Source organism: Sciurus vulgaris (assembly GCF_902686455.1).
Source record: "Sciurus vulgaris genome assembly, chromosome: X".
In the NCBI taxonomy this organism is placed as follows: domain Eukaryota; kingdom Metazoa; phylum Chordata; class Mammalia; order Rodentia; family Sciuridae; genus Sciurus; species Sciurus vulgaris.
The window spans coordinates 131882093-131903994 of record NC_136471.1 but is presented as its reverse complement, the minus strand read 5'-3'; the positions used below and the strand labels follow the sequence as shown (position 1 = coordinate 131903994).

Below are 21902 nucleotides of genomic sequence, written 5' to 3'. Positions count from 1 at the left end.
AGATGACCTCCAACACCAGTTGCCTTTTGCCAACTGACATGCTAGGGAAGGGGATGAAGCTCCTTTATGCAGGGGTTGGTCTTGCTAACTGGAAATCCAGGGACCAAGGAAGTACAAGGAACCATGTTATTAACCTAGACTTGAGTGTTCTCATTTTTCTGAGACTACTCTGTCTAATGTGTCTCCAAACACCTGGTTTGTGCATCATTGGTCTTAGGTTTACAAATTGGGAGTGAATTTTATGAGAAGGTGGCACATAAAATTATGGGTCTATAAATGGCCATCGTAAGCCAGCCAAGTTAAAGGCATAAATTCCAAGTCATGTGATATGAAGAAACAGAACTAAAATTGCTATTATTTTCACTGGCAGGCAAACAAAAATGAACAAAATCCTTATTCTTCTGAGTGTAGAGGAATCAGAATGCATTCTCATTGTGCCCCACATGCAGGGAAGCAACACAGAAGTTATAGTTCATCAATCTGACTTCTAAACTTGGATTTGATGTGAATACCAATAATCATAGTTTTCTGTGTTATCTTCATCCTGGAAGCCCAATGTGTATCACTAGCAGTGTCATAAAGCTTTTTCTGTGTCACTGAGGGGCAAATTCAAGACAAACACTATTTCAATCATGTTTGTAGCTGGATAAAGTTAACAAGCACAGGGTTATACAATTGCTACCTTGTTATCTCAACAATTGAGCTCTTTTTGTATCTATTCCTGTTAAATCACAAACTCCAAGAAAGGTGAGTGACTTTAACTGGTAAAATAACTGTACTGATCTTGTTAAGATCCAGAATTATGGCATCATCTTAGAGAGTTAGGTCTAGAAAGCAAGCACAAACTATTCCATAGTTACATTTTTCCTAAAGAAAGGTCATTTTTTTTTTCTTTAGAAATAGAAATACTCTCCACATGACTGTGAGGGAGTGTAGGGACATCCAGGGCAGAAATATTTCCTGGTGCAGTTAGAGAGCTGCAAGAACTGACATGACATGGTGGGATAATAGTATAGGCACTGCAGGGCTGTTGCCAGGTTTGGGGTTTACGAGAACAGAAAGCCAGTTTTATAAAAGACCCAGAGTATGTTGAGTTCTTGGGATCATTTCCTGGATTTTTGGTTATCATGTGGAGCTCTTGGAAACTGACTCAGGCTGGTCAAACACCTAAAAGATTGAGGAATAACCCAGAGCACAAATGCAAGCGCTAACTTTGTACAGGCCTGTAGTATTCTGTCAGCCACCCTGAAACTTTCTGTCCTGATCTCCAGACATTGGGGAATTTGCTTAGAAATGGGAAGACTTGGGTGGATTATAGAAAATTAGAATTGAGGCTGGTGGATGAGTCTACTCCATCCAGATCCTGATGACTCTGATAAATCACACAGCTTGAAGGAGTAAGAGTACAGTGCTTGTGTTTATCAGACTCAGTGCCTGCCTCTTTCCTAGATAAACATCAACATAGTTTACCTCTGTTACATGCATTTTCTAGTCTATAGGTAGATCATCATCATCACTTATTGAAAAAGCCTGTTGTGAGAAAGAATGTAACACAATGGGATAATTTACAATCACTTTCTAAACCTGCCTCTCTCAGATGATGCTGGTGTAATTCTGGATCTTGCAAAGATCAGGATGACTTCCTCTTCTTGATGGTACCAATTATTTCATTGACTTTTGAAAGTTTTGGGATGGATATATCAAAATACCAAGAGGCAGGAAAAATAGTTTTTCTATGGTTTCTTTGTTCTCTTCATGATGGTATCAAGTAATAATCACATATTGATCACAGTAGATTTTTTTAACCCTCTATTGGTGATTTTTCCCCTAGTTTTCAAATGTTGGAGCTAGGAGTACCCATTTCAAGATGGAGGGCTGGGCAAATGGAGGCATGTCCACATTCAAGCTTGACCATCATGACCTAGTCACTTTTGTGTCATCTAAGGCAAAAATGATGTGAATTGGTGATATCAGCTTATGATATTACTTTTCTTGGAATTACAAAAGGGCAGGTTTTCTCCCCCTTTTTTCTAATAACATAATTAAGATACCAAGTCATAATTTTGGAACAAAGGAAGCTTCATCTCAGTGATTTTATACTTTTATTTCCAGTTTTCTTATTTTTCTGAAGCCTGTATAAATTAAACTTTGGTTAAAATAAAAGTGTCTTGTAACACCTTGCAACAATGATGAAAGTGTCAGTTTAAGAATCCCTTCTTGAACCGGATGTGGTGGTGCAAGCCTGTAATCCCAGTGGCTTTGGAGGCTGAGGCAAGAGGATGGCAAGTTCAAAGCCAGCCTCAGCAAAAGTGAGGTGCTAAGCAATTTGGTGAGGTCCTGTCTCTAAATAAAATACAAAATAGTGCTGGGGATGTGGCTCAGTGGTTAAGTGCTCCTGCATTCAATTTCTGGTACTAAAAACAAACAGGCAAACAAAACAAAATAAAAGAATCTCTTCTTTCCCAGGAAGAAGAAAGATGGATGCACTGCTAGGGACCTAAGCCTCCATGCCTGTTAATCTCTATGTTGGTCAGTGATTTTACAGAGCAGCACTGTGTTCATAGAGTTTTGGATATCTCCCAAACTCTTTCATTACCCACTACATGCACATCCTTCTAACTTCTTAATTTCATCCATGATATATGAATGTTGCTTATTTAGCTTTCTGTGAATAATCTTATTTTGCTTATAAGGCAAGGTGGTTCATATTCATTAAACTTACACTATGATCCTATATTTCCCAATTTCCTTTGCAGTTAAGTTTAGGCAATCTGACCACTTGGAGTGAATGAATTGTGTGTGGAAATGGCATATATTACTTATGGGCCAAGGAAGTGAAGAGCTGGTGTGCCTCTTCCATTCTTCTCCTTGCCAACCATGGTAACCTGAGAATTCATCTATTAAAATTTCAGCATCAACAGACAGAAGAAACTTGGATCCTTGAGTCACCAGTTGGAGATGAACTCTAGCCAACTTCCGTTGAACTTCATGTAAGTGAGAAGTAAATTATTCTTAAGCCTTAGAGACTTGTTACTGCAGCATAGCTAATGCTATACTCAGTATCCTTATTTCCATGTTATTGTAAAATGTACATTGTTTTCTCTATTAACTGATCACAGATATATTACAGATATGGAGATTCCAGACTCAAATATGTTAAGTATTGGAACAGTGGAGAAATATTCTAGTTAGCCTCCTCTAGGACTAAGTTTTCTGCTCAAATAGCATCTTCTTCCAAACTACCCAGGATTTCAGAAGTTATATAGTTTGTCAATGCAGAACTGAGGAATAATCTCTCTTCAGAAATACTATTTACAAGATGGGTCAGAGATATCCTGAATGTAATGTTGAGGAGTATCTTTAGTGGGTTGAGAATGAAAGGTGTATAGAAAATTGTGCCTTTGCAAAAGTTTTCTATATCCTTATCCTTCATCTTCTGTCATTCATTTTTTAGGTCCTAGCCTAGACTTGATTTTGTAACAGACTGTGTATACACACAACACACACACACACACACACACACACACAATCATTTTTGGGGGAAGGAATATATTTTGAAAAAAAAATCAAGGGGGAAATCAGAAATTTGTTCAACTTCCTTACCTTTTGTTTGTTCTTAGCTCAATTTTTAAAAAAATTTAGATAGATGTTGAGCAAGGAGGCTGGATGTGGGTGAAGTTTATGTTATATCTTTCAGAGATTAGGGCCTCTAAATTTCTTCATAGAACTCTACTCAGATATTTCTTCAACATTGTATCTTGTATCCAGTTCCTCTCAAATGGTTGCTAACAGGCATTAAACAGACATTAAGCCTTTTGATAATGAGGGTGTTTACATTTTAGAAAGGTAAGGATGGGTAAGAATTTGTGACAGAATTGAACTAGTTGATCCCCAAACCATTTTGCTTTCTTTCTAGGGCATATAGCTTAACTACACGTGCCAAATTTCCTACAGTTAAGTAGGGAATGTGTTGTATACTGTTTCTAGGTCTGACTCATCTATAGTCTCCATGTGAGGGATGACCTGATGTAGAACATCAAATGGAGTAGGCCACTTAGATGGAAGGAGCCTGGGTCCTTGAATGACTGCATAGAGCAGAGCCTACCAGATGGCCTGCATTGAACTGTGATATGTATGAGAAATAAACCTTTAATGTGTGAGACCACTAAGATTTGGGAGTTTTTTGCTGCATTAGTTAACCTGCCCTGACTAATATAGTCAAGTTCATCATAGTTTATTCATTAAGAAATTTGCACTGTATGAAGCAGTTCTTTAGGTGTCCTAAGCACTTCTGTTAAAGCACAAGGGTTTCAGGTTTACCATGAAAAATTTCTGGTTGTATCCTCCCAAAAGTAATATTGATGATTTCCTCTTTTCTGACAACATGGTAACAAACTTTTACCTCTGTCATGTAACCTGTCGCAGAGTTTTGAAATTATTAGTGGTATAATTTGACAACTTAAGCAAAGAGGGGAATTTATTCCATGTTAGGAAGTGGGTTGATAGTTTCTAAAGATGATCACCATCAATTCCTATCTTCCATGTTGCTCCACTCATCAAGGGGTGAATTTGATTTCTTCTCTGATATTTGGACTGATCTTGTGACTTGCTTTGAGTAATAGATGGCAGAGAATATGACATTCTAGGAATTTTGGCTGTAGTCATTAAGAGGAATGACTGCTTTGACATCCTCCTTCTTAAGAATTCTGGCTATCCTGAGATCACCATGCTGAGAGAAAGCCCAAAAACCATATGCAGAAACCATGTGGAAAAATATTGAGGCACCAGATGTGATGAAGCCTTCTTGAACCTTCTCATCCAGCCCAGATGCCAGCTGACTACAGTTAAGAAGGTGACTCCAGTCAATGCAAAATGGATCAGAAGAATCATCAAGCTGAGTCAACTCACAGAATCATGAAAAAATTGTTGGTTTAAGTCATTAAGTTTTGGAGTAGTTTGTTACACAGCAGTAGGTAACTGAAACAGGAAGGATTCTAGGTGTGAAGTTCTGATTGGTTAAGGAAAAGAATTGTAAAGTCTTGCTTGGGATTATTCACTGTTGTTTTTTAAATCATGAAGGTAGACACATGGCTTTCAAAGAGGTCTGAGAAAAGCCATTATGCTCAGGAGCACACAGTGACCACTTTCCCACTTGGGCCTTGGCAAATATTGATTTGAAGTTTTTTGAATGAAAGTAATAACTCACTTACTGCTCTGTTCTTTATTTCAGGCCATGAGCTCTTTAGAGGAGCAATCATGCATTTCCTGGGCATAGAAGAGTACCTCAATAAAGTAGCAGGCTTTAAAGATTTATTGACTGAATTAATCCTTAGCATGGTGGGGGGTGGTGGGGATCTCATCCTTTGAGGGAATGAGTAAGCTATGAGGAGGAGCCCTTGTCTTACCCCTAATATCTCACCTAAAGATCAAAGGTGACTAAATGAAGAAAGTTTCTGTGCATCTTAATGATTCAGTAGATCAATAGACATATCATCAAATATAGCAAAGGAGAATTTAGTTATCACTGAAGAGAAAAAGGAAGAAATCTTTATCATTAGGTTAGAAACCACTATATGAGGATAAAGATCAATCAAATTGCATTTAAAACACTCTTTGTATTCTTGCAAAGTGTAGCAAAGGAGAATTTAGTTATCACTCAATAGAAAAAGGAATAAATCTTTATCATTAGGTTAGAAACCACTGAGGACAAAGATCAATCAAATTGCATTTGAAACACTCTTTGTGTTCTTGCAAAGTGTTCTTTCCTTGAGAAATGATTTAGCACTCACTATAGACAGTGTGTTGATCACGAGGTGTAAACAGCAGAGATGGTCCTGCACAGGAAAGGTAAAATCTGGACGGCAATAAACCTGGTGGAGAGAAAATATGCAAGGATGCTTCTTACCCGTTTTACTTTTACTCTGGTTATAGCTATTTTTATTTCAATAGCCAGGTAGAGATCATTAAATTTACATTTCAATTTATAACATAGCCAGAGGGATTATTTAACCTATGTTAAATTTTTGTAAAGTAAGGATATGAAAGGATTAGCTGAGAAAAGTTGAACCATATTATGGAAAGAGAACTTTATCCATTTTAATATTGAGTTGAATAAATATCACAACTTCTAGTTACTCCTATTTAAGGAGCTAGTAAGAACTTTTAATTTGATTCACTAAGAGACCCAGGGTGTTGAACTGAGGCTTTATTATTTATCTATCCATCCATCCATCCATCCATCCATCCATCCATCCATCCATCCATCCATCTCTGGAGCTATTTATGTAGCACTTGCTATTTGCCTGGTTCTGTGCATGCCACTGGGGATATTAACTAACATGTGATATTAACAAATGGTTTTCATGTGGGAGTTCATGGTAGCATCACTCTGATACTCTTCTGACTGAGACCTAAACTGTTTTTGACCCTTTCCATTTTGTACTTTGAAATGAATTCTTTCTTGTTTGAAGACCTAGTCTATTATTTGTAGAATCCTATTTTTCACTTTCTCAGTTGACCAAAGTTTTCTTGAAGCATGAAATCTTTATCACTATATTGTTAAGGTTTTTTGATCTCTCTAATTTGCTCAAATGCTTACAGCCTGCTTCTCTTCTTAATCTAGTGAACATGACATTGAATAAGATGTTTCTTGTTTTTTTGTTTCAGCTGAGGTTTCAACACTGAGAATGTGGCAAGCCCTACATTCCAGAAAGAATACTTCATGTCTATAAGAATGTGTTAGTCGGTTCTCTGCCAGTATAACAAAATAACTGAAGTAATTAACTTATAAAGAGAAAAGGTTTATTTTGGCTCACAGTTTGGGAGGTTCCAGTCCAAAATAAGGTGCATCCATTACTTTGGTCCTCTGATGAACATGCTGGATGGCCATGGCAGAGAGTGTGTCATAGACCAAACTGCTCACCTCATGTCCAGGAAGCAAAAGAGTATGAGAAAGAGACCAGTGTTTCATGATCCCCCTCTTCAAGGGCACACTCCCAATGACCTGAAAACTTCCACTAAGACTTACCTCCTAAGGGTTCCACCATTTCCCACTAGCACCACCCAGGGGTCCAAGCCTTTAACATGTGGATCTTTGGGGCACATTCAACATCCAAAGAATAGCAAAGTGATTGTGGTTTTTCCAGAATCTTTAGCTTTGCACTCAGCTGAAAGATGTGAGGGAGGCTGAGGGCTGATTGAAGAAACTGAAGAGGCTATGTGGTGGGTGGAGCTTAACTCTAATCCTTACTTCCTTCTGGATGCTTGTTGAGAGGTAGAAATGCATCATCCAGTTATAGTAACAAGAACAGAAGAGAGCTTGGAGTGAAAATGTATGGATAATCTTGGCAAATGATCCCCAGAGTTCAGAAGGTATACAGACTGCTATCTGACACCTGGATGAATCTGAAGTCTGGGCTCTGGTAATTTCTGGAAGGGCAGGGAAGAGAGAGAGAAAGCTGACATAAGGGATTACTTGAAAGTTGAACATTCATTTCAGTGAAGGGGTTGATTTCCTGTGAATCGACTCAGAAAGGGACCCTTCTCAAGAAGAATACCTGCCTAGGAGAGTGGTTCCAGGTAGAAGGAGTCTGAGGTGGGGGTGATTACCAGAAGAAGTGGTAGGAGGAGGCCTCTGCAGACTGCATATCTGCAGCAGGGGAGGGAAAAATGGAAAGTTCCTAAAGGAGGGTGGGTGCTATGGTCTGAATGTGTTCCCCAAAATTCATATATTGAAACAGAATTGGCAATATGATAGTATTAAGAGGTGGGGCCTTTAGGATGGCTTATAAAAGAGTTTGTGAAGGCTAATCTGTTCCTTCCATCTCTTCTGCCACATGAGGACACAGTGTTCCTACAGTCTGTAGGAAGCAGCATTCAAGGTGCCATCTTAGAAGCAAAGACTGGGCTGTTACCAGACACCAAACCTGCTAGCACGTTGATCTTACTATGAACTATGAGATATTATTTTGTTTGTAAATGACCAAGTCTCTGGTATTTTGTCATAGCAGCTTGATGGACCCAAAACACAGCAAAGAATTCAGTGAGAGAAAGAGCTGGTTACTATACACCTGCTTTACTACCAGATACTAAGTGAACAGGCAGGTAAGACATTTACCCCTTAACTTTACTCCTTTGCTCTTATCCATCTTGGAGTAACCAGAGGCAGCATAAGTAGGGGACTAGGAGTGGAAGGAAAAAGTGCAGAAAAAATCAAAGAAGCCCATGCTCCAACATTTCCTGTTAGCTTCCTAGTGTGAGTCTGGTGCATGCATCAGAGAGTGGGCATGTTTTGAATTAGATGAGTGATGGGTGGTTTGCTTTTAGGCCATAATGGGCTCTGGGATCTGCAGGTTCATCAGTAGAAATGAGTAAAGCCAAGACCACTAAGTGTGGTTCATTCAATATACTGGGTATATCAGACAATATGATTTATTGTCTTAGTCTGAAAATTTTGTAAGCCTCTGCCTGCTGGTCCTTTGCTGCAATTGGTATTTAATGTGGAGTAAACATGGGATATGTATACTAAATTACTTTCATTGCAGAGAGTTGACTGAATTCAGAGTTTAAAATGGATTGAACATGGGCACCATGATATATCCTGAAATACTTCTCTCATAAGGTAGGTGACAGTTTGCTTTCTTTTAACCATTTCATGGCCAATGTTTAGGAGGCTTCATAGACCTATAAGAAAGACCAGGTTGTCTGATTTAGAAATGGAAAGATTTCAAAGAAACTGAATTATTTGAGGACTTTCATAATGGAAATCATGGCGAAGGATGGCAAGGACTTGAACTAGGATTGTGGCAGGATGGACAAATGGGGATGGATTTTAAGGTAAAAATAGATAACGATATGAAAGGAAGACCAGTAGGAGGCAACCTTGTATCTCACTTTGTGTCAGTACTGTCCACCTACTAACCAAACCTATTTCCTTGGAACCATCCTAGACATTTTTTTTTGATAGGGAGGGCACCAGGGATTGAACTCAGGGGCACTCAACCACTGAGCCACACCCCCAGCCCTATTTTGTATTTTATTTAGAGACAGGGTCTCACTGAGTTGCTTAGTCACCTCGCTATTGCTGAGACTGGCTTTGAACTCTTGATCCTCTTTCCTCAGCCTCCTGAGCTGCTGGGATTACAGAAAAGTGCCACAGCACCTGGTCCATTATAGACTCTTTAATTACTTCTTATAACTTCATATTCTATTTTGTCAAAAGGGTCTGATCTATTCTTGAAATGCCTCTCAGGTCTGCCCCCTTATTTCTAGTTTCCACTGTTCCTCATGAACTTCACCACTACTTGAAGTTCTTTTTCAACTCATCTCCTAATTGAACATCCCACTTCCTGCCCTATTTTCTCCAGCTCACACTCTGCACGGAAGCTAGAGTAGTCCTAAAATCCTTCTAAAATGTCAGAGCTGAAGATTATGGCCTGAGCTATAGGATTCCTGCCTGCTTGACAAGTAGAACCCCCACCCCAATATCGATGCCCTAATCCCTGAAACCTGTTAGTATATTACATGACAAAAAGGACCTTGTAGATGTAATTAAGGTTATGGACCTTACATTAGGGAAATTAGTCTGGGTGATTCACTTGGTCCCAATCTTATCATTGACCCTTTAAGAACAGAGAACTTCCTCAGGCTAGGTGGAGGCAGAGAGATGGCAAAAAGACAGGGTATAGAAATTCAAAGTATTCTGAGAGGACTCAAGTCAGAGTGGCTACAGGAGGCCACAGGGAAAGCTTGGGGGGGGGCATGTGGGCAGCCTCTAGAAATTAAGGCTGGATTCTAAGCCAACAGCCAGCAACAGCCCCAGCACCATTCCCAACCTGAATAACTAAATTTGGCCTTCAGAAATCAATGAAACTTTGACTTTGGTCTTATGAGACCCTAGGCAGAGGATCTGTTGAGCCACATACTGCCAAGCTCCTGACCTACAGAACTGTAAGCTAATAACTGGGTGTTGTTGCAAACCAACAGATTTGTGGCTGTTTCTTACAGCAGCAATTGAAAGTGAATACACCCACCCATTCATCTCAGTCAAAAGGGATGAACAAGGAAGGACTGGGAAGGGAGGACTCTTCAGAGAAGGAACTATTTCACCCAAAATCTGAGAGCTATAAAGCATAACCTGCAAAACTGGTTTACAGATGAAAGAGAAGAAAGGTGCCACATCCCAGACTCTCTGGGCAGAGTAGCAGTGGAAAGGGGGGGCAAAATTGTCTCATAAACCTGAAATGACTTTTTGACTCAAATGGGCAGTAAGTGGGAAGAGGGAGCAGAGCAGGAAGTGGGGTTCAAATTGGAGGGGGGAGGAACTGAGCTGCACCCTTTCATCTCCACTTGGAGCAGCAGGTTGGGTAGTACCTCCATCTGGATACAACAATGAAAATCCTCTAAAGAAAGTAAGCCTGCCACTCACAATATCCACAGCTTATCCAATGGGTATTCACACAAGGATCATTAGAAGTGGCATTAAAGATAGGGTTCCACAGGTAGGGGAATGTGTATCTGAACAAAATGTTCATCTTTCGGAGTCAGAGGTCTATATGTACCACATCGAGTTGATTAGGCAACAGAAGAGGGATATACTTCATTTTCTTCTAGTCCTTCAATCTCCAGCCTAACTAGCCCTGGAGGTTAGAATTCCCAATTGGAATGTCTCCTTTCTGACTGTGTGTGTGTGTGTTGTGTGTATGGTACTGGGGATTGAAATGAGGGGTCCTCTACCACTGACTACACCCCTAGCTCTTTTTTCTTTTGATTTGAGACAGGGTCAGCTTCCCAGACTGGCCTCAAACTTGCCATCCTCCCGCCTCAGGCTTTCAAGTAGCTGGGATTACAGACATGTAGCACCCCACCCAGCCTTTCTGACATTTTTCTATGAGTTATTATGTAGAACTCTAGTGAGAAATGCCAGAGGAACTGAAAACAAGGGATTGCCTGTGAGACAGAGGCAGGGAAGGGGGTGGGTGGCAACAGGGCTAAAGCACTGCTTTTCATTTTACTAGTCCTTACTATTTGATTTTTCATCATTTTAAATCATTACATTGATGAAAAAGAACAAGATATAATAATCACAGAGCTGATCTGCATCATTTTCCTTTTGAAAATTCCATGGTGTCTCCCACCAACAATCTGGGGAGCTCTTTTAGAATTTGGTCTCATAGTTCTGTTACCTAGGAGGGTAATGACCTTTTTCTTCTGCTTCAGAAAACTGTGTAGGCCATGTCAACTGTCATCACCCCTGTGAAGGCCTCCATGACCCCTTGGGCTTTTTAATTACTTAAGTAGGGACTAGATCACATTATATGCAGTTTTCATGTACATTTCCATTGCCATTTTGTGAGTTTCTCAAAATATACTGCAGTGACTTTTTCATAACTGAATCCCCATCCTCTGGCATAGCACTGGGTGTTAGTAGACACAATAATCCTTTGCAAACAAATCATTGAATATTGCCCTTTGTGACTTTTCCCATCTCATGATGACTTATTGTATTTTAATCACAATTTTACCTTCTCTGATCCTGACATTTAAGCTCTGGTTTCTCTAGATCTGAAAGGGCTTTGAAGTTCATTTTAACCCGATTTTGCCTGAGGAAATATATTTCAATGATGGAGGACTCAGTTATCCCGTGTGCCTTGCCCCAAGCCCCTGAGCACTCTGGAGATAGTCCTAGTTCTTTGTGTACAGAAACAGAATTTTAATGCACATTTAACTGGAACTCTTTACCAATATTTCATCCTTTTACTTGTCCAGATAACAAAGCATTTACTGCATGAGATAATATTTTAAAAGCTGGCACAATTAAAAAATTGGTTGTGACTAGTCATAAACTCTTTTGCTAAAAAGTCTTTATTTCTGAATAGGATAAAAAATTACTGAATGTACATATTTAATTTTTTAATTCACCTACCTTATAGAAAAGTTTAGGCAGCCTGCAAGAAATGGAAGCTATCTCTGAAATGTTATTGTGACCAGTGTGAAAAAGAACAAGCAATAAATAGAGGATCATTGGCCATGAGCTTTATTGTTCATTCAATTCAAGTTGCTCATTCTCATTGCATATTTTAGTTATGCCTCCATACCTGGAAATTGATTTCACTCACAATTTGTCTAGACTCTTCCTATTGCATAAAGTAAGACACACCTGTAGATGATAAAAAGGGAACCAGACTCTCTTCAGCTGACCTGGCGATCAAAAACATGTTCAATGGAAACCACAAGAAAGGAAAAACCTGCTTTCTTTCTGGGTGGGAAAATAATGAGTCATCATATCCTTGTGATAAATAGAATTATCAATTCATAAATTCCAAGTGATAGGTTTTCACTTGTCAGGGACTAATGACCCATTATTTTACTGATGGGAATAGCACCTTCCAGTTCCTGATAGACACAGCTGCCAAATAAGATGTGTTGGCACCTGCTGGTCTTTGATCATGTCTAATAATGTATTCTGCTCATTCTGATGTTGCCTCTGAAATGGAAGAAATAGTAATACCTTAAACCAACTGCTGTGAAGGCTGATGCCTTCTTCAAGGGAAAAACGAACTTAGAAAACCTCTTTACAGCACAATTTGTACATGATAAGCTGCCAGACTGATACAGACTGTCTGACCTTCTCAAAATGGAAAAGGTCATTACAGCCTGGCTTTCCAAAAGCTGGTTTGGACATAGCCTATCACAATTGGAAAGGTCTTTTGTTTTCTCCATTCTCTCTGCAGGATGTGGACCATGTCCCAGGTTATATTTGTTTGGGGTCATAGCCTGAGAGATGAAAATATTTAATGCTGTTGAACCCCCTGATATCTCATGCAAGGAATTTACTTTGTCCTTATAGTACATGAAAATGTCATATGAACCAATTTCTTTTTAATTTTTTTTGCCTATAGTTGCCATAATAAGTGAATCATGAGGCAAATGTGACAACATAAAATGCAGGCACCTTGACATAAAGAAATCTATGTGCATAGATTCTTAGCTAATATTTGTTACAAATTGCTTTTTCTGTGTTTGTGTAACCTATAAGCTCATTCTTTCAGGGTCACTGTTTCGGTATTGATGAGTATCTTCAGCCTATGAATCACCCACATTTTTTCTACCTCCTGTTTCCTGTGTGTTATAGCCCTATACAGAGATTGGACAGACAGGCTCCAATCTCATCTCCAGGCTGGAAATTCCACTACTAACGTGGTGTGGGCGTTGGTGTGCTAGCTTTGTCTCTTAAACAGAGGCCTGGAAAATCTGTATAGAGGTCTGGTCACGAGCCTCAAGGACAGAATTGAGAGAAGTGATACACAGGGACACACTGGCAGGAGACCTGGGTTCTAATCATTCCTCTGGTAACTGTTCTCTTTGTGACCTTGGACAAGTCATATAAAACAATCTGGCCCCCACTTTTTCTTCTGTGAAACAAAGGGGCTGGTTCTTGAAGAGCTCATCATTCTATGATTCTGGTTTGTAGAGTTGCACCAGTCTGTAGTCACCTAAACTAAAAAGTCTACTTGTCTAGAACTTTGCAGTGGTAACATAAGGATCCTACCTCTGCATAGCACTATTTTTTATTTTGGAACACTTGAAAATTATGTATTTCCCAAGTATCAGTCATTCCTTACGAAATTCAGATATATGCCACATCCCACCTCTATTTTTATTTTTTTTTTAAATCTTTTCTTTGAATTGAATCATTTTTAAGTGTAAGTTTGTTTCAGGAAATATTGTACTATTTCATTAAGGGAATACATGGGTTAGTACAATTGTACCAGAAATAATTGCAATGAAAAAAATAACCCTTACCTAGGGGCAGAAACCCTGAATTACTGCTGTAAAGGTCCAGACAAGTGACCCTCTTGTCTGGGAAATTGACTGTAGGTGCAAACCTAGAAATTATTCCAGTGGCTCTATCCTTCAAAAAATTAAGGAGCAATATAAATGTCTTCAGTTCAACTGAGAGAATTCATTGCTATCAGACCTATACCCTAAGAAATGCTAACAGGAGTTCATTAGGCTGAAAGGAAATGACACCAGCTTACAACTTTGATTTTCAAGAAGGAATGAAGATCAGTTCCTGGTTTGTTACCTGCTTTCCTGTTATAAGGACCCTGGGGATGAGATTAGGATCACCTAGATAACCCAGGATCATCTCCCATCTCAAGATCCTTAAATAAGTCACACTTGCAAAATCTTTATTGTCATCCATATTAGGGTACTCCAGAGAAAGAGAACTAATGGAATATAGATGGATAGATAGGTAAAGAGGAGATTTATTATGGGAATTGGCTCACAAAATTATGGAGGCTGAGAAGTTCCACCATATGCAATCTGCAATTCTAAGAACCAGAAAAGCAGGTGGTATAATTCAAGACTGAGTCCAAAAGCCTGAGAACCAGGAACTATGAAGTCGAAGGGAAGAAGATGGACATCCCAGTTCAATAAGAGTTTGAGAGAATTTATCCATCCTCCACCATTTTTTCTATCTTGGCCCTCACAGATTGGATGATGCCCACCCACAGTGATGGGATCAGATCTCCTTTACTCAGTCTATGGATTAAAATGCTAATCTCCTAGAAACACTCTCATGGACACACCTGGAAATTATATTTCACCAACTATCTGGGCATCCCTTAACCCAGTCAAATTGATCATCACACCATTTAAAGTACTATCTTCACAGGTTCCAGGGATTAGGACATGCATATCTTTGGAGGTCATTACTATGCCTACTACAAAGTGGTCTGCATATAACAATCCATCTTGGAGTTCATTAACTCAGGACCTCAGGAACATGAAAGAAGGATGTGTGGAGCATAGTATAATGCAACTATCAAAGCTACTCCACAAAACCTCTTCACCAATGATCTTCACCAGAGCAGTTGTGAAAATGTCCTCCATTTTGGTCTGGTTTGGACTTCTCTCTCTCTCTCTCTTCTTCTGTGAGGTTCTCTTCTGACTGCTTAAGAAAGAGGATGCATGACTGAGATTGTGGCTCAGTGGTGGAGCACTTGCCTAGCATGGAAATAAAATAAAGTTATAAAAAATCTACTTTAAAAAAAAGAAAGGGGATGCATGTGTAGAAATAAGCAAGGATGCTGGATTATTCCATTTCTTTGCATTCTCTCATGCTCAGAGCCCAGAGGTACTTAATAAATTGGTATTGTTGGTAGTTTTATTCTTACTGCTTTTGTGACAAATATTGGTTAGGCTTCTCTTAAACCAAACTCTTAGATGCCCCAAGTGACTATACAATCCTTAGTCATCAGTGACTGACAACTGTCTTTTTAATCTCCCTGTAGCCTAAAAGGAAAGGGCATAACAGGAGGTATCAAGTTCTGTTGTTACTCTTGAGGACTGGAAACAGCATACAGAGTAGAGTACAAAACACAAGAGAGAATGAGCTACATCTAAGAGAAGGAGGAATATTTAGGTTAGGGTTCTTAACCAGGTAGCTTCATATTGGAATCCCCTGGGGAGATTTAAACAGTGCTTTTGCTCAGCCTGCACTACCAGAGGTTCTAATTTACTTTGTCTGGGCATTGGAATTTTAAAAGCTCTTCAGATGATTCTAATGTTCAGCCAGCATGGAGAAACACTGTGTAAGGAATAAGAACCAGGCTGTGTGGGGAGTTCCAGATGAATTATCCTCGTATTCACGGGAGCTACCTTACCAAGTCCTCACCAATTTTGCCTGGAGGTCCTGTTTGAAGCAGGTCAGAATGGGGCCTTTGATTTTGCAATTCTAGCAAGCTTCCAGATACTGCTGGTTCACAGACCACACTTTAAGTAGTGAGGATCTCCCAACCCAATTTTCAGAAAAACAAGGAAGGCCAAGGGAGCATGGGGTGATTTGCCTAAAGCTTGTGGTTGATTTGCAACCAGAGTCAAATTGTCCACCTCCCAGTCCAATGAACATCCCACATCACATGCTTCTCTCAGGTAAAAAGGAGTCAACTGTGTTAGCCATCAATGAAAAGAAAGTCTTGACATATTTATACAAAAATATCAAGATTTAGCAACCTGAAAAGAGAAAAATGATTGTGTGAATCAATTGTATTAATTCCTTATTAGCAAAATGAGCATGAGTTATGTATTTGCTAAAGGTGCCAAACTCTATGCATATTCAAGATATATATTTATCTAAATCTACATCTATATAAATGGTTCTTTCCTGACCTAGGATGGTTTCACTTATGATTTTCAACTTTATGATGGTGTCAAAGTGGTACACATTCATTAGAAATTGTACTTCAACTTCTAAATTTTGGTCTTTTTTCTGGGATATTGTTATGCTGACCACACATCCTTTCTCTCTGGTGATGCTAGAAAGTGGCAAAGTAGTAGCAAACCGCAACTCTTAGTCAGCCATGTGATCAAAAGGGGACCAACCCATACTATACAGTGTACAGTGTTGCTAAGATGGGATGTTTGGTAGGATAGGGCTGTTCAATGCATTTTTGACTTATGATACTTTCAGTTGACCATGGGTTTATTGGGATGTAACTCCACTTAAAGTAGAGGAGCAGCTGCATAAACTTGGCTCAAGGAATCAGATCAAATTTCTTCTAGCTGAAGATGGCCACTTAAAGCCAAGAGCACTCAGATGGATACTGGTGACTGCATTGCCGGGGGTTATCTCTGGTTGGTCTGTCACCACCAGCAACACATTTCTATCTCTTCTTTTTCAGTACTATGGATTGAACCTGTGGGTGCTCTATCACTGAGCTACATCTCCAGCCTTGTTTATTTTATATTTTGGATCTCCATAAGTTGCCTAGGCTGGCCTTGAACTTGTGATTCTCTTCCTCAACCTCTGGAGTCACTGGGATTACAGGTGTGTGCCATGGTGCCTGGCAACACGTTTCTTCCCATTTCTTTTCTCTTCCTTTCTTACTCTTCCTTCCTTTCCCCCAACTTCCTCCCTTTTCTCTCCTCTTCTTTTCCAAAGTCAATGTCACCAACTTTACCCATTTGTAACATGACTGAGTAGAAGAAGGTGGTCTCAGCCAAGAGTTCTACATCCTGGGAGTGTACTGGCCTCTCTACCCATAGCTCTTTGCCTTGCACCTTTATTAACTTGACTTTCCTGGCTGGTTAAAAGGGGGTAATAATATTATTTTTAAGTTGTTGTTAAAGATAATACAGGAAAAATTCTTGCTGAATGGTGCTGTTGTTATTGTTTGCCTTAGGCAAACTCTGATCAAGACACTCCTTAAAGACTGGGGAGACAAAGAGGTAAAATGACTCTATAAGAGAACAAACAAAGTGAAAGGAGGGCTGTGGCTTTGTTTTTTCATTATATCTGACCCCCTGGGAACACCAAGATGGCCTGGCAAGAGGGGATACTAGCACTGCCAGGCCCTTTCTAGCAAGTATAGGCCTGGTGTTTGTGAGCTGCAACTGGTCCCACACAGATGGCTGTTTGTCATCTGCTGTGACTGTGGGCACAGGCTTTTAGTGATGCACCCTGTCTGATCAGTCTTTGGAATACAATTTCTATTGCCGGTCTGTCTGTTTGGTACAATAAAACTTTATGAAAAGCAAAATGAAAACTCACATTGCTTGAAAAATCACCACCCAGGGACAGCATTTATTCTGACAAAATGGCTAGAAAAAGGTTGGTATTGAAGAGAAATAATGAATGTGAACAGGACCCCCAAACCCTGTCATGTCAGTGGCCACCATCCTGAATGGCAGTGACATCTGAGGAAGCTCTGCTGTTTGATATTTTTTTCTTCTAGCTTTTATTGACTTTAAAGGTCCTCTTTTATCTTAAAATACCAATGGCAAGACAACGTGACATTAGCTTGAGGATTACAAAATTAAATGCAGTTCATTTCAATGACATTCGGTAGGGTACACTTCTTGTGTGTGTGTGTGTGTGGTTTTTTTTTTTTAGTTGCCTTCTAAAAAGGTGAAATTTAGATGTAAAATAGAAGTGTGAGAAGACCCTTTGGTTTACAAGTGAGAATTATTCATGATATTGATTATGAATCTTCCTTCATAAGTGACAACTAGGCAAGCTCTGTGTATGATCATAGGTCACGTAGTTAAGAGCTGCTCATGGGGGAGTCTTATTAAAAGTGTGGATTCTAAAAGGAAAGAAGCCACATGGACACACAAGGGGTTGGGGGGAATGTAGGGCTGAGGGAGGCAGTCAAGGCCATTGTGCCACTGCACTGTTGCTAGGTCCTGATCCAGATGAATTATCCTCGTATTCTGTGGAGGGTGTGCATGTGGCAAACCAGGTGTACTCCCCCAGCTATGTAGGATGCAACTTCTTGTGCCAGTGTCTGGTGCTGTCCACCCTGAGTGGGCACCATGTCAAAACCTGAAAGATTCAACCCAGGCCTCTGAGATTCTGAAGCCAGCTTCATAAAGCTATAACTAATGGTTCTCTAATTGAAATGAATCAAACAGGAATGATCTGAATTTATCAGCTGGGTCTCCTGTACAGTGGATCTGTGGCATACAACTGAAGTGTCCTTTGCAGAACTGGCTATTTTTGGGGGTGTTTACTGGGATTGAACTCAGGGGCACTCGACCACTAAGCCACCTCCCCAGCCCTATTTTGTATTTTATTTAGAGATAGGGTCTCACTGAGTTGCTCAGTGCCTCACTTTTGCTGAGGCTGGCTTTGAACTCACGATCTTCCTGCCTCAGCCTCCCAAGCCTCTGGGATTATAGGCATGTGCCACCATACCTGGAGAATTGTATTTTGATTAATTAGTTAATTAATTTGGTAATGGGGATTTAACCTGGGGCACTTAACCACTGAGTCACATCCCCAGGCCTTTTATGTTTTTTATTTTGAGACAGAGTCTCACTAAATTGCTTAGAGCCTCACTAAGTTGCTGAGGCTGACTTTGAACTTGTAATCCTCCTCGAGGATATTCTGTGTTTGGCTCCATTTATGAAGCATCCATTAAAAATAGTTCTATGAGGAATGACCAATGACCAAGATGACCCTTCAATGGATGTTCTGAAGGAAGCAGCATTCCCTCTGTTGAAACAGTTTGGGATAGATGGTGAGTCTTTTGAGCTAAAGACTGTGATGAGGAAGTAATTTTCTCATGTCCTGTAAGGAAGGTCCTGAAGCTCATTCAGCACATGGATCCAGGACAAGTTAAATGTATCAGAGGAATGGTGTACTCCATGTGTGTATTGCCTCAGATGGCAAACTGAACTGTGGATTTTGTAAGGAATATCCTCAACAAATTCATACCCAAAATGTATGTTTACACAGACCACTCAAAAGGAGTTGATTCTGAAGTGTCTCAGACTTTGGATTATTACCAGTTTCTGAGACTGCCAATGGTACCTTCTTCAGTGCTGAACTGGTCTGCAACCAACAGGGTGGTGCAGCAACCATGCTTCTAGAGGCTCTGGGCAGGCACTCTGCCAGACCACTGCTGGAAGGAATCTACAGGGGTAGATGTGTGAACTCAACCAATAAAAGTCTGATGGCTGCTTATGACCCTTGGACAGTAGGACATTTCCAAAGTTATGCTAGAATTACTTTCTACTTGCACAACAGAATTTTTGCAGCACTGAAGAACTTTTTCCAGATTATTTTCAAAATGGAAACCAAGCCATGTGGTGACAAACTCAAGAATGGGAATAAAGAGCTGATGACCTGTATAGGCATTGGTTTCTCCAGTTATAGCAAGACCCTCAAGTGATACTGTCACAAGATAAAGCCCCACTGCCTGCAAACCAAGCAGAAGCTGCCAAGGATGCCAAATGCACCAGGTCCAGTTGTATTCATCCAGGACAGGATAACCCCTTAAGAACTTCCCTCATTTTCCACTTAAAATATCAACATACCAATTAAAGGTATCTCTCTGTCCTATCTTCTACCCATTTCTCAGTGACATTGACATTCCTCAGAGGCCCAGTCATGATATAGCTTCCTTGGCTCACCTAGAGGTAGAGTACCCTCAGGACATGGTCATGCTGCTAGAACAATATCACAGCACCATTTCTGTCTTCCTCAGCCCACCTTTCTGGGCTTCAGTGCTGTGATCATCTTCCAGACCTTTGAAGTCTGTTACCTTTCTTTCTGCAAAGATTTACCTCTTTGACTTCAGTTTCTATTGTAGGGATTAAATGTGACAATATGTGTAGGAGCTCTTTTTGTGTTGTGTGGTGCCATGCAAATGTCAGAAATTGGTGTATTAGACTATTTTATCTCTTCTGACTGGGTTGCTATCAAGGACACATACTGTTTCTCATCTGGTTCACTGTGTGTGTGAGGGATGGGTGGCAGGGAGGGTAGCTATTGGATGTCTTTATATGTTTTCCAGGTGCACATACTTTTCCTTATTTTATTCGTTCTTAAAATATGGAACTCTTCATGAATTTTCATGTCATCCTTACACAAGGGCCATACTAATATTCTCTGTATTGTTCCAGTTTTAGTACATGTGCTACCAAAGCAAGCACTCCTTATTTTGTTCTTATAACATCCCTATGATGTACATTTTATTGTCTCCAAAAGAAAATTCAAAAAGGGAAAAATAAAAGGGAGGTACTGGGGAATGAGATTGATCAAATTGTGTTTTTTTGTTTGTTCATTTGGTATTGAGAATTGAACCCAGGGGTGCTTTCCTACTGAACTACATCCCCAGTCCCTTATTTTGAATTTTGAGAAAAGGTGTAAGTTGCTTAGGGCCTCCCTAGGTTGCTGAAGCTGGGTTCAAACTTGAGATCCTCCTTTCTCAGCCTCCTGAGTCGCTGGAACTACAGACATGCAACACAGTACCCAGCTTGAGATTGATCAAATTGTCACATGCATGTACAAATACAGCATAAGCACCAATAACATTTTAAAATGTAGATTCTAGGGCTCTGTTCATGAGGGTTACAACTCATTTGGACTGTGTTTTCACCTGAAATTATATTTTTAAAGTTCCCTGGGGGCCAGGGGAGGCTTCAACAGTAAAGGTAGATTTAGCACATATTGGACCATACGGGGATGTGTGATCCTCTCAGAGTAAGCCGAATATCTTTGGCTAAATGTAATTGATTGACAATTAAATTGGATGAAGTGGGTAGGGAGTTTTTGGGAATAATTAGTGATTCCAGAGATTAAGTAGCTAGACATTCTTAAATACTTATCAGGTGTCCATCACTGGGCTAAGTACTTACAGAGATTAATCCTCAACATTTATTAACTTATTTATTTGGTTTTAGCAAATGAAGAAATGAAAGCTTAAACAGCTCAGGCAACTTACCCAAGGTCAAATAGTTGCAAGTGTTAGAGTGATGGTTGGACCCCCTGTCTGTGTAACTCCACAGTTCAAAGCCCAAAGAAGGAGAGAAGCTGCCTCTTTCCCACAAAAGACATACTTTTTCTTTGGAAGGAGTTAGATTTATTTACATTCAACTATTGCAAGGGTCTGAAAAAAGAACATAAAGTGAGTTTTAGTTGCTGTTGAAATTCTCATTATGTTATGGAGGATGGATCTTGTTCTGTGGTTCAAACAAATAAACTTACACTTAGGGAAAAATTATAATCAGATATTAAAGATCTGTGTTATTAATTTTGTTTGGTTGACATCAAAGTCCAGTGTATTTTCTGTGTATAGCCTTAAGTGTAACAAATCTATGTTTTAAATATAATATGAGCTGTACAATTTTATTCTGCTTTATTAGCTTACGTTAACCTAATAAAACCTGACAGTAGAACAAAAGACCCTCCTTGGAGTGATATTTTAATTGTCATAAAAATGTCCTACAGATTAACGGGCCAGCTGAGCCCTCATAGTTTCTCAGGGACTGGAGAAATCATGAAAAAAAGGCACAAGTTATTTCTGAGATAAAACACTGGCCATGATTCCCTCCATAATGTTCTTTTTATGTGAATTTGGCAAATACAAAGCCATGAATTATTCTAATTC

At 39.7% G+C, this 21902-nt stretch overlaps 1 long non-coding RNA gene and 1 pseudogene across 2 annotated transcripts in view; one reads left to right on the top strand and one right to left on the bottom strand.

Annotated features, from left to right (window-relative positions):
* Window positions 1-9119, bottom strand: part of LOC306650885 — a 461164-nt gene extending 452045 nt beyond the window's left edge. Inside the window, exon 1 of the long non-coding RNA XR_013761056.1 lies at window positions 8987-9119. This is a non-coding gene — a long non-coding RNA (uncharacterized lncRNA). The remainder of the gene's footprint in view (window positions 1-8986) is intronic.
* A 6465-nt stretch (window positions 9120-15584) lies between these two features.
* LOC306651163 (RNA 3'-terminal phosphate cyclase-like protein) lies at window positions 15585-19739 on the top strand (annotated as a pseudogene). Its single transcript has 2 exons — window positions 15585-15713; window positions 18890-19739. The product of its transcript is annotated as an RNA 3'-terminal phosphate cyclase-like protein (transcript).
* Window positions 19740-21902: the final 2163 nt, after the last annotated feature.